This window comes from Rattus rattus, chromosome 2 (genome assembly GCF_011064425.1).
Source record: "Rattus rattus isolate New Zealand chromosome 2, Rrattus_CSIRO_v1, whole genome shotgun sequence".
NCBI lineage: Eukaryota > Metazoa > Chordata > Mammalia > Rodentia > Muridae > Rattus > Rattus rattus.
In genome coordinates this window covers 199623504-199637793 of record NC_046155.1, presented here as the reverse complement: position 1 = coordinate 199637793, position 14290 = coordinate 199623504, and the positions used below count along the sequence as shown (strand labels likewise).

The window sequence follows — 14290 nt, the reverse complement described above, 5'->3', positions numbered from 1 at the left end:
AACAGAGGAGAAAGAGGGCTGCAACCATTTATCCGGGCAGAATGAGGGGTTTGAGAGTGAGGAAATTTGTAGCACAAAGGCCACTTTTCTCTGCTGAAGTTTCTCTATCAAACTGTTTCCCTAAGTTGAGACTGGTTGACCATTCAGATCTCTCTTGAAAGAGTAAGAAGGCTGGCAAAGTTACCAGTAATCTCAGAGCAATCCTGCTTTACTACCAAGCAGAGTGGATCAGTTCCAGTGACTTCAGCCAGACAAGCTCTTGATATAGGTAAGTCAGTCTGATAGCACAAGAAGCACAGTCACACAGCAAGTGGGACTTGTCTATTTAGGCCTGAAACAGTAATGTCCTTTCCCATTTGATAGAGTCTTGCTTTTAAAAACAGGAATCCTATGGGAATAAAGCTGACCTTCCGCAACCTCATTTGTCTGTTAAGAGCAATGCTTTTTAGGACAGCATGAAAATCTGCAACCATTGACAGGGGCAGAATGAGGGGCTTGGGAATGAGGCACAAAGTCCAGCTTTCTCTCCTGAAGACTCTCCTTGATCAAACTGTTTTCCAAAGTAGACACAGGTTAACCCTTCAGACATCTGTTTCTTGAAAAGGTGGGTAAGTTGGCAAAGTCACCTGTGACCTTAGAACAGTCCGACTTTATTACCAAGCAGAGTGGAGCAGTTTCAGTGATCTCAGCCAGAAGTGCTCCTGATATAGGTGAGTAAGCCACAAGAAGCTTGGTCACAGAACATGTGGCACCTGTCTTTTTATGTCTGAAATAGTAATGTCCTGCCCCATCTGATGGAGTTTTGCTTGTAAAAACAGGATTACTATGTGACTACAGCTGACTACCACTACTTCCTCAATCTTATTTGTCTGCTACAAGCCAGAGAGCTATGTTTTAGGGGACCACCTGTCTCTCAAAATAATCTGTCTTGCCTAAGCAGACAATACCAGAAAGGAGAGTCTGCAAACCTGCATGGGGTTCCTAGAGCAGCATCCATTTCCTTATTCCCAAGCCCCTTACCTATGTCTCTAAAAGTGTTCAAGCAAGTTTTCTTCCCTCATATAAACATGGGGCATCCCATGTTTCTAGGAGAGTTGGTGCCCATCTCTGTGTGCACTAACAAGCAGCCCTATCTGCTGTTCTTATCCTATTTCCTGCCTTTCTTCTCTTTGTTCTGTGCTCACAAATCTAAAATCTAACATCATCCGTATTTTCACAAATGACCATATTGCACACTGTAACATCACTGAATTAGATCACAAATTAAGTTGTGAATTAAGGATCATAACAGAGAGAAACAGTATCACAATTCCCTAATTCTTTTACTTTCATGATGTCATTAAAATTCAAGTTAAAGATGTTCATTTGTAACCACATTAAGGTGACTTCAAAATCACAGAAAAGGAGAAATAATGTATTTATGTTAAGGAATATAAAGCTGTTGTATAATGGGGAAAAAAGGAAGCTGTTATTAAGGCAGATACACAAAACTAATAAAAAACATTTTGCAGCAGGTACACTGATTGGTAGGTCATTCCTGTATTTTTTTCCTAAAAACCATATGACTACATACATAGAAAAAAATACGCAATACAAAAGATCATGCTGGCATTTCCCCTCAGTAGCCTACAAGATTTCTAGAAACATTTGCCAATATACATGGCCAAGAAAACAAAATTATCAGAATGATGGAAATGACAAAATAATCTATGGTTTGAAACTGGAGTTCAATAAAAAGAAACACTGAAAAAGACTCTAGCAGAGGTGAAGACGGAGTCCAAAAGCCAATAATCCAAAAGAAAATTAAAAGAAAAACTAAGAATAGAGTAAATCAGCAGAAGATGGCATATAAGGGCTTACAGATAAATTAGATGATCTAGATAAAATAAGCTAAGAATGTGAAATAAAATAAGAAAAAAATCTGCAGAAAGGAAATATATGGAAAATGTCAGATACTGTGAAAAGACCAAATCTTCAAATTACAGACTTAGATGAGGGAGAAAAAAACTCCCAGGCAATGGCATAAATATGAGCTTCAAGGCCATAAAATAAATCTTCCCTAAACTAAGGAACTACACACCAATAGTAATTACACACACACACACACACACACACACACACACACACACACACACACACACACACACACACACACACACGCCACTAATTGGACAAGATCAGAAAATAAAATCCTCATGGTACACTGAGACCTGCAAGTGAAAGAACACATTTATTAGGATATCAGCCATTTCCTATGTGGAACTTTGAAAGCCAAAAGAGCTTGGAGTAATGTATTCTACCTCCGAAAGACAATGACATCCAACCTAAGCTATTGCACACCACACAAGGACCTGCAGTAGCTGAAGGAGAGAAAACAATCAGAAAAGAAAGAGAATTTAAAAATTATATTTTACAAACCAAGCATAAAGAAAATACAGAGAGCACCACTTTAGGCTCAAGAGAGAAATGGGCATAGCCAAGACACTGTGGAAAGGAATCAGAAGCCAAAATTACTAAAACACAAAGGGCCACTGAGAACACAAACAATACTCAAAATGAGGAGCACAGCGACAATTAATACTCACATATCAGAACAAGTGATGCTCTGTTGTACATTCAAAAAACACAGGTGGGGACAAATGGTCAGAAAACAAATCGACTTTTATGTTGTCTATAAGAAGGAGATATGAGTGATATCTTTTACATTTTCCAAACAGGACAGGTTTTCAAAATATTCCCTTGTGATAGTCTGAATTCTTTGTTATCTATTGTAATGTCGCTTGTTCCTTTCTGATCCTGATCATCTGGATCCTGTTTCCATTGGTTAGTTGGGTCATGTGTCCCTCAATGTTGTTTACCTTGTTAATGAACCTATTGTGAATTTGTTGATCGTTTGAATCTTTTTCTTTGATCTACTTTCAATTATTTATCTTCTGGGTCTTTTTGTTTAATTATTATTATTACTGCCATTGAGAGGATTTGGATCTTTGGATCACACAATTTCTTCATTGTATCATTCAGTCATTTGTGTATATTCTTTCTTTCTTTCTTTTTTTTTTTTTTCATTTTTAACTTGATTTCCATTGGAGAATTTATTTCTCAATAATTTACAACCTGAGATTCTAGGAATTAGGACTTTAAAAATACATTTTCGGAAGGGCATGACTCAGCCCGCAACAATCAACAGTCATGAAGGGAGCTACCATTTCCCGTTCCCTAGTCCCAAGGTACCAGGCATGTGCTCTCCACATACATCTTCAGAGAGTTCTGACCACAGCCCAGAGAGTACAACTCTGCTTTTCTCCATTTGAAAGAAAACAAACCTGAAGCTCTGAGAGGCCTCAGAGTTTTTTCAGGTCATTAAATAGCCAATAAAAGCCCAGGCTGGGACTCACGTGGGCCCGGCCATCCACCAGTCAAGAAGCTGTGTTTCTGCTGCTCACTCCGCTGACATGACTGCCATCTGTAAATGCTCCACAGAGCTCCTTTCCTCACACTGGAAGTTTAAAATATCCTCACTGAACTCAACTTACCCCAGCCAACTCGAAACTCGTTCCAAGAGGAGAACATCCCACACATTCATGGCTTGTCCATTAAGATGCTTTAGGAAGAAAAGAATTTTTGAAAAGCAACACCTGTCTTTTTCACTGCCTAATTCATACACCTCCGCTGATACAAATAACTGTTTTTTGTTTGTTTTGTTTTTGTTTTTGATTCTTTTTTCTTCTTTATTAACTTGAGTATTTCTTTCTTATAGTTTCATGTAGGCAATTAGAGCTATAATCTTCACCCACAGGATTGCTTTCAATCCTAGAGGTTTAGTTTTCTTGTGATTTCATTTTCATTGCTATGTATGTTTTACAGATAAATAAACAAAATTAAAGGTGAAGAAATTAACAGCCTCAATGGACTCAAAAAATGGGGAAATTGTAATAAGTTTTCCAGCTTAAAAAAAAAACTTATGTCCTTATTAAAAGACCTGCAAGTAATCTTTCTTTAACCATTAAATTAAAATGAACAGAACAAGCTACTTCGATGAAGTTAGTATCACTCTAATAACAAAATCAGGTAGAAACAAGACAAAAACTATAAAGAACACTAATAGCCAATATCCATAATGAATCAAAGTTGTCAAACAAACAAAAAATTTACATATATATGTAAATATATATTATATTATATATTATATATATTATAGACACATGTCAAAAACATTATCCACCATGACTAAGTTGGTTTTATCCCTTAAATGCAGGGACTGTTTATCATATGCAAGTGAATAAATGCAATAAATGACATAGAATATAGACAAGAAACACACGGTCACCTCAAGAGGGGCCAAAAAGCCTAGGACAAACTCCAACATGCTTTCAGGGTAAAAGTGCTACAGAATTAAGGCTAGAGGATTGCTCCTTCAAGGGTAGAAATTTAAAGCTGTTTTCCCTACAAAGCTTAGAGCATATCACTCATCTATTTAGTCAGTTATGATGTGTATCTCACTGACTTGGTTCCTCTAGGACATGATGTATATTTTGTGGTGCTTACAGTACTGAGGTAATTATCACCAGAAGAGCTTACACCTAATTGTGCTAGTGCATGAATATGCCTAAAACAAACAAGTGGAGGTCAGAGTCCCCCCCATTTGAACAAACAACTGCTGGTGAGTTGTGCCGGGCAAATTGCCTTCCTGCCTCCCCTGCCCTGCTGTTTTGCTGGTCATGAAGCCATGAACCCTGCAGGAATGCTGTCTGGAAGCATAAGAAAGAGAACGGAGAGTACATATGACCTCATGGGGAAATTGGGAAGAATTGTGGGGTGATAATTAATTAGGAAAGTGGAAAAACATAAATATGGATCTGAAAAGGAACCATGGAGCTCTTACCCCAGCTCTCTAATAGCCTGCAGCCACTCTAGGCAACCCAGCAGTGGTCATGATGATACCAAAACCATCCAAAGATTCAACAAAAAAAGAGCATTTCAGGCAACTTTCCTTATGAACACTGATACAAAAATACTCAGTGAAATACAAAGAAAATCCAAGAACACACGAAAAATATCATACATCATGATCAAGTAGGTTTCATCCCAGGAATTCAGGGATGGTTCAACATATGAAAATCTGTCAATTTAATCCTTCATATAAACAAACTGAGACAACTAAAAATTATGTAGACAATCTCCTTAGATGTTGAAAAACCCTTTGAAAAGAAATCCAAAACTCCTTCATGTTAAAAGTCTTAGAGAGATTAGGGATACAAGATATATACCTAAACATAATAAAAACAATATACAGCAAGCCAATATTAAATTAATGTTAACTTAAATGGAGAGAAACTTAAAGCAATTCCACTAAAATCAGGGACAAGACAAGGCTGTCCACTCTCTCCATGTCTCTATAATACACTTCATGAAGTTCTAGCTAGAGCAATAAAACTCAAAGAGATCAAGGGGATAAAATTTGGAAAAGAAAAAGTCAAAGAATAGCTATTTACATATAATATGATAGTATATATCAGTCACCCCAAAAACTCTACCATAGAACTCCTAGAGCTGATAAATACCAAAAAACAAAACAAAACAAAACAAAACAAAACAAAAAAACAGTAGCCCTCCTTTATACCAGCCATAAACTGGCTGAGAAATCAGGGAAAAGAATATCCTTCACAATATCCACAAATAATATAAAGAATCTCATGTAACTCTAACAAAGCAAGTGAAAGACCTGTATGACAAGACCTTCAAGTCTCTGAAGAATGAATTTGAAGAAGATATCATAAGATGGAAAGATTTCCCATGATCCTTGGTAAGTAGGACTAACAGTGAAAATGGCCATCTCATCAAAAGCAATCTACAGATTCAATGCACATCCTTTAAAAGTTCCCACACAATTCTTTCAGACCTTGAAAGAACAATTCTCAATTTCGAACTAAAAAAAAAAACAAAAAACAAAAAACAAAAAACCCAGGATAGCTAAGAACTCCTGGAGGTATCAGCATCCCTGATTTCAAGAACTACAGAGGTGTAGTAATAAAAACAAAACAAAACAAAACTGCATAGTATTGTCACAGAAACACACAGGTTGATCAATGGAATAGAGCAAAAGACCCTGAAATAAACCCACACACCCATGGACACTTGAATTTAGACAAAGAAGTCAAAACCATACAATGGAAAAGAGAAATTATCTTCAAGAAATGGTACAAATATAATTCGATGTCTGCATGTAGATGAATAAAAATAGGTTCATATTCATCACCCAGCACAAAAGTCAAGTCCTAGTGGATCAAAAACCTCAACATAAAGCCAGATACACTAAATTTAATAGAAGAGAAAGTAGGGAGTAGCCTTGAGTGCATTGGTATAGGAACAACTTTCTGAACAGAACACCAATAACTCAGGCACTAAGATAAACAATTAATGAATATGATCTCATTAAATTGAAAATCTTCTGTAAGGCAAAGGACACTGTCATAATGGCAGCCTCCAGAATGGGAAAAGAGTTTCAGCAATCCTATATCCCACAGAGGGCTGATATCCAATTTTATTAAGAACTTAAGAAATTAGATACCAGCAAACCAAATAACCCAGTTAAAAAATGAGGTACAGAGCTAAGCAGAAAATTCTCATTGGAGGAATCTCTAATAGCTGAGAAACACTTTAAAAAGTTTCTTTGGTCATCAGGGAAATGCAAATCAAAGTGACTCTGAGATTCTACCTTACACCCCGCAGAATGGCTAAGATCAAAAACTCAAGCCACAGCACATACAGGCAAGGATATAGAGCAATGGAAACACTCCTTGGGAGTGCTAAGCTATATAATCAGTATGGAAATCAATGTGGTGGTTTCTCAGAATATTGGGAATAGTTCTACCTCAAGAGTCATCAATATCACTCTTACCACCAGGACACTTGCTCTACTACATTTGTAACAGTTTTACTCATAACAGTCAAAAACTGGAAACAACTCAGATACCCCTCAAGGGACAAATGGATAAAGAAATTGTCCCATTTTCACAGCAGAATATTACTCAGCTATTAAAAACAAGGATATCATGAAATTTGCAGGCAAATTGGTGGAACTAGAAAACTTAGGTTTTTCAAAACTTAATTTAAGTAGAGTTCTTGAATGTTTCAACCTTCCTTCTAGCCCACATGCCAGTGGTAGGAGACAAAAAAGGTTGATAGGAAACAGGGGTTATGGCCCTGTTTAGAACTAGTTCCTCGGGGACAATTCCACTCTTGGTTGTCAGAATATCAGCACTCCAGTTACAAATCCTCAAGCATGAGTCAGTACAGGTGGCAAGATCCAACAGAAAGCACAAGGGACCACTGAATTCATAGGAAACAGTGGAAGCAGCCAGAACACCACAGAAGTTTATTGGTGAAGTTCTCACTGTGTAGTTAAGACCAGCAGAGCTTTGCAAGTCATATCAATGCAAGAGCACCCTCTCACTGTTTGTGGGGTTCTATTTATCTTTTGTCTAAACATCACCCAGCTTCTCAAGCATTGGCTCTCAGCAAAACATCACATGCCTTTTCACAAGCCAACTTTCAGCAAAATATCTCATACCCTCTGACAAGACAGCTTCCAGCAAAACATTAGACGACACAATTGAGTTTTAAAGAAACTAAAAATTTCCACTTCATCTTCCTGAGTGAGGTAACCCAGAACCAAAAGGATATACATAGTATATACTCACATATAAGTGGATATTAGCCACAAAGTACAGGATAACCATGATACAATTTGCAGATCCAAAGAAGCTAGATAAAAAGGAGGGCCCAAGGGAGGATGCTTGATTCTCACTTGGAAGGGAAATAAAATAGTTATCAGTAGTGGATGGAGGAATAAAGATGGGAGGGGAAAGGAATTGGGAGGGGTATGGGAGTGAAGGATCAGGTGTAGAGAAAGCTTGAGAGAGAGGGTTGAAAGAGTAAATAAAATTTGGTGGTGGGCTGGGTTGGGGTAGAGGATCACCTCTGTAGCATTCTGGAGACCTGAGATAGAAGAGGCTCCTGGGAGCCTATAAGGGTGACTCTAGCTGAGACTCCTAACACTAGGGGATATGGAGCCTGAAGGGGTCACCTCCTGTCGCCAGGCGGGACTCCCAGTGGAGAGATGAGGATGCCAATTCAACCAGGAAACCTTCAACTCAAAATTTATCCTGCCTACAAAAAGTACATGGACAAAGATAGAGCAGAGACTGAGAGAATAGCCAACCAATGACTGGCCCAACATGAGACCCTTTCCATGGGTAAGAAGTACTACTGATACTCTGTTAGGCTTGTAGACAAGCCTGAGAGGACCCATCCAGCAGCTGACCAAAATAGATGCAGAGACCTACAGCCAAACATTAGACAGAGCTGAGGGAGTATTGTGGAAGAGAAGAGGGAAGGATCACAGTAATGGGAGAGGGTAGGGACTCCACAAAAGACCAACAGAGTCAAATGACCTTTGGGGGGTTCCTAGAGATGGAACCACGAATTACAGACATGCATGGGCTGGACTCACCATATGACTCCTGTACATTTGTAGCAGAATGGCAGCTAGGTCTTCATGCAGGTCCCCCCAGGACTGAAGTGGGGGTTATCCCTGACTGTTGCCTGCCAGTGGATCCTGATCCCCTATCTAGATTGCTTCATCTAGCTTCATTGGAAAGGTATGTGCCTACCCCTCTGGACTTAATATGCCAGTGGGGTTTGTTAGAGGGGGAGGGCTCCCCCTCCTCAGAGAAGGAGAGTAGAACATGGAGAGAGAGGCTATGTGAGGGGGGACTTGGAGAAGATGGGGGCTGTGATTGGGATGAAAAGTGAATAAATACACAAATGAATGGAAATGAAAGAAGGAAAGAAAAGTGTCCTTGAACTCACTGACAGAAATATTTTAACTTAAAGGCAGAAAATGACAACAACCTGTACTTCTCAGGTGTATTTCTTTCTTCTTTTGATGCCCATCAAAATCAATACAAATAAGGTTTCTGTATTCATTTTGTGACCTCTGACATGCACACCGCCAATACTAGGAACTGAATGACATCACTTAACACATGGTTTCTTCAGAGTTTCCCAGAACAACTTATGAAACATGACAAGGTTCCTGCTTGAGTCTGTTAAAAATCAGTAAATCCTTCATTCATGTCATCACTCACAGTAACATTTGGATGAAATGAAAAGAGTCTTCAAGGAAAAGGGCAGGAATGCACACATCTCCTCCCTGAGGAAGAGGGAGGAATCCCACCTTGATAGTTTATTGGCTGGATGGTGGTGACAGCATATATGAAGAACAGTGGTAGATGTGGTTGGTATTTTCCATCTGTAGAGCCAGAATGCTGTTCTGGAAAAATTCATGCAACATCAGAAGAAACAACCATGAGGTCATGACAGAAAATAATGCAGAACAGGACACAAAGAAAGCTAACTTTCCCTGCTAGTGAAGCAGGGCAGAGAGAATAACTCTCCCCCAGTCTCCCCACGTCCCTGCACAGTAAACATAAACAAGATCCTAATCTTCAACACAAGGTATTAGCAAAAGGATGCTAGTGAAAAGTTAGGTTTGTAAGGTTTCATGATTAGGAAGATGTCAATTAGAAAGATTTCTGTCAGGTCACTGGTGCTCAAAACTGAGGGCAATCAGAAGAAGTAATTACTATACCCAATATACTACATTTTAATAATCTTTTAAAACATGGGGACTCATATAGCCTAGGCTCACCTTGAATTGGTTTTGAACTCCAGGATTCCTGACTCCTCCTGAAAACTCAGAAATGAAACACAGATTAAGTTTTAGCTCACTTTTCTACCATAGGGTTGTTTAGTACAAAATATACACTTATTTGGTACCTGTGAGTTATATATAAGCATGCCGCTGTACCCTCTCTATGTTGTAAGGAGTGGGTTTTGATGTACAAGGTAGCACATGATTCTGACTTCATATACTGCTTTTTTCCCCCTATGGATTAGCAACATTAACTAGGAAATGTCTATTATCCTAGATATGATTACGAACTCATTGGAAATCACAGTAGATAGGACAAGGTGGTCTGAAGCCCATGCTTCCTGAGAGTAGACTTGAATGCTGTAAGCCAAGCTCTGGCTCACTAACACTCTGTGTGACTGAAGAGTGACAATATAAGGAAGGTCACCCAAGATAGGGGGAGGGTCTGTAGAGGAGAAATCCTGAAAAACAAAACCCTGTATCTGGCAGTGAATGAAAAACTCTTGGAAGGAGTCTGTGTGTGCAGAGACTGATGGCCTGTGTGGAAGTTTATTGAGGGGTAGAGACTAGAATTTTGCAGGTTCAGGGTAGCTGTCTTACTTGGGCTGGTTTTCTCTTCAGGGCAGTCAGCCCCTGCCTCACTTTGTAGTGGACCACACAGGTTGTGACAATAGATAAAAACCTCTCAGAACCCACTGACTTGGCAGAACAGCTTCTATCAATCCAAAAGCTAAAATCTCATCAGATGGTATCTTAGGTGAATAGGGTATCTCCCATGTCTCATAGTACATGCCTCTATCAGACTCACACCAATGTATTTTAAACTTCCCTTGGTCAATTAAATTATTTTTCTGTAAAGCCATGAAACTGATTCCATGTTTTAGAATGTTATTTGAATTAAACTAAATCTGTGTTCTCAGATCATGGCTACTCAAATGGCTCTGGACTAAACTGTTCTCTTCAGGAGGAGAGCTGTGCATTTTGCATGAACAGGAACCTACTATGTGTAAATCATAAGACCCCAAGTGTGCCACGGCTTTCCAAATTTATCTTACAGCCTTTCACAGTAGAAAAACTTGGGGAATTCTTCCTTAAACTATTACAGGTGCATCAGTAAACCTGAATGTCACATTGAGGGACAAAGAAAAATTTAGGAGAGTTCAGACACCGCTGATAATGTGAGCAAACGGAAGAAAATCATGTGATGAGAAAACAACGTACAAGTCCTGGCAGATTAGAGAGAACAGTGCTCAGAGTTGGGCAGATTAGCAGGGCTACTTCCCCCTTCCCTTTCAAACATTTCAGCCCCACTCAGCGAACTTTCTCTCATCACACCAAGTCACGTTCACATCTAAAAAGGAGTCCAAATTCTGGACAGAACACCTACTCAAAACTGTTGAGGTATTACTGTCTAGTGAGTTTTATTCTGATGTGTAAGATTCATATTATCTGGACTATGCAAACACAAGATCATACCAATTACAAGATTATCCTATGGCTATATAGACATAAATTGTGATGATTCAGGTCACAGAAATATCTATTAGAAATTCCCATTCAAACTGAGACATCCATAACTCTAACAGTTCATCAAAAAGAAAAGTAACACCCCACACAAAGGTTGCCTTCAGAGGATTCTCTCTCCTTGGACAGTAGGAACTTTAGGAAGCTGTGTGAGCTCAAACAAGGAGTAGTCTCCAAGGGCATTAAGTATATAAGGCGCTAAATGTCCCCGTGTTCTGTATGCCCTGAGTATCTGATTACAGCCATGTGAGCATCTGACAGCTAGGCAGAGCACATTTCCCCAGTAAAGATGAGCGAGTTCCCTTCAGCATCTCAGCACAGGCCCTCAGCAGACCCAGCCTGCCCTTGCAATCCTCTTGTTCCAACCTCGTTCCCGGTCAAACCTGCGTCCAGGGGCAGTGGCCCAGCCTAGTTCAGCACAGCACCTCCAGGTCAGCAGCTTCCCCTGTCTCCCAACCAGCCCAAGTTAGCTCCCTCCGCGTCCTACCCGCCGCCCTGCACATTTCCTCAGATATGTAGAACGGTGCTGCTCCCTGCACCAACCTCCATGTCAGAGATCCAAACTCACCGCTCAACAGGACAGTTGCAAAAATTTGAGGAATGAAGTTTGAAGAAAGAATACGGAAGTTTGATGCCAGGGGCCCTTTCTGATGACGTCACAGCAGTAAGGACTTCATTTCCCACAAGTCAGTTGGAAGGATTTTCAGGAAGTCACAGAAGAGGATTTGTGCTTTGCCTGGATTCAAGCCCAAGGATGAGCAGGTGAAGATGGAAAGAAACAGGCTTCAGCTCATGGGCTGCCACAGGGAAATCGGACTTTTTAAAAGTCCTTGATCCCAGCACACAATGTTAGCCTATGAGCCGAGCCTTTCACAATAATGTTTATCACATTTCTTTTCCTTGTTATTTCTTCTAAAACATTGTGATTTTAAAGCTCAGATCTAATTATAGAATCTACCAAATGGAAAATTCATGCTTTGATGGTTTAATTAAAATATGGAAGCAGAAAGTTAACGTAGGGTTGAGCATTATCTCTTTAAGATGCTATTGAAACCATCCCAGGTGCTCAAGACAGAAGAGTTGGAAATCAGAGCTAGTTACCACCAGGCGTTTTCTGAGCACATGCTCAGTATGTCTTCCAAGAGCAGGGCACAACTCCTGGGATCATAAGGCATCAACCACAAGGACTTAGCATTTCTGAGCATAGCTAGTTTTCCAGTATGTGTATGTGTTGAGGTTTGGTCTGTTGCTGTGGATCGTAATGTTAAATTCTATATCCAAAGGTCGAAGCCTACCGTGGACTTTTCACATTTACAAGATTTTGTTGTGCAAACCTTGTTCCTTGATTTAAAACTATTAGTTAAATCAAATTGTCTACAGCCAATTACTGGGGGGATTAGAGGGAGGTGGGTTTTGAGTTACCTGGTAGGAGGTAGAGAATAGAGAGACCAGGAAAAGAATGGGGAAAGACCAGGAATGGGGAAAAGAGGACAGAGCTGCCATGGGCTCTTCTGCATACGGCAAGGGAGAGACCCCACCTCCTGACCTGCTTCCTGTAGCAGTACTACACCTCAAATGAGGCCACACCTGCTAACAGTGCCACTTCCAATGGACCAAGCATGTTGAAACTACCACCATCTATATCCTTGTCACATAATAATCAAAGCACTAAAGATTAGAATCAATTCCTCAGTAAATAGACATAGACTAAGTTTTCAATAAAAAGACATAAATTAACTGAATGGATACAAGGGAAAAAAAACCATCCTGCTACCTATAAGAAACATACCTCAACATCAAAGATAGCTGTCACCTCAGAGTAATGTTTTATAAAAAATGTTTTCCAAGCAAACGAACCTCAGATGTAAGCTCGTGTAGCTATTCTAACATGTAACAAAATAGAATTCAAATCAAAATTAATCTAAAACAAACAAACCAAATATGGAGGAACACTTCAAACTCATCAAAGGAAAAATCCACAAAGATGTTTCAACTCTTAACATCTACATAGCAAATGCAAGGACACTCATGTCTGTAAGAAAATGTTGGATTGCCAAGCTTAATCCCATACTGGTCCTACCACAATAATTGTTGGAGAGTTCAATACCGTACTCTCACCAATGGACAGGTTGTCCAGCCAAAGGTTAAACAAACAAAAAAATACTGTCACTGACACTCATTATATCAAATGGGCCTGACAGATATCTACAGAACCTTTCTCCCCAAAACAAAAGAATATACCTTCTTATCAGCTCTCGTGGAACTTTCTTCCAAATTAATTACATACTTTGTCACAAAGCAACTCTCAATAGGCATAAAAAAATAGAAATAACCCACTGCATCTGTTCAGACCACCATGGATTAAACTAGAATTTCAAGAAAAACACAAAGGCTAAAGTCTAAAGGGAAACTAAACTCTCTCCTGAATGAAAATAAACTTTTAAAGTACACCTAGGCCAATAATTCTTAATTATTCAACAACAATAGAAATAAAGGAAATGTTTCAAAATTCATTTTATGAACCCATGGTAACCGTGATAACAAAACCACACAAAGATTCATTGAAGAAAGAGAATTACAAATAACCCACATAAACATAGCTGCAAAAATACTCAAGAACATTCTTTAAACCCAATCTAAGAACACATCAAAGATGTTATACAGCATGACCAAGTAGGGCTTCCTCAAAGACATGAAGAATAATGGTTCCACATTAAAAAAAATTTAGTCAGTGTAATATACTATATAAACAAACTTAAAATAAAACCACATGATCATCTCATTAGACACCAAAAATGACAAAATTCAACACAACTCAATGACAAATGTCTTGGAAAGAGTGGAGATACAATGGACATAACTAAATATAATACAGGTGATTTACATCAGGCCTTTAGCCGACGTCTTAGTGAAGGTTTCTATTCCTGTAGAAACATCATGACCAAGAAGCAAGCTGAGGAGGAAAGGTTTTATTCAGCTTACACTTCCCATTGCTGTTCATCATCAAAGGAAGTCAGAACTGGAACACAAGCAGGTCAGGAAGCAGGAGCT

The 14290-nt window shown here is 39.2% G+C and overlaps 1 protein-coding gene across 3 annotated transcripts in view; it reads right to left on the bottom strand.

Moving 5' to 3' along the window:
• Positions 1–11889, bottom strand: part of LOC116892894 (zinc finger protein 728-like) — a 30644-nt gene extending 18755 nt beyond the window's left edge. For all 3 annotated transcript variants that reach the window (XR_004386984.1, XM_032894803.1, XM_032894804.1), the window contains exon 1: positions 11808–11889. The gene's annotated coding sequence lies outside the window, so the exon portion shown is untranslated. The remainder of the gene's footprint in view (positions 1–11807) is intronic.
• Positions 11890–14290: the final 2401 nt, after the last annotated feature.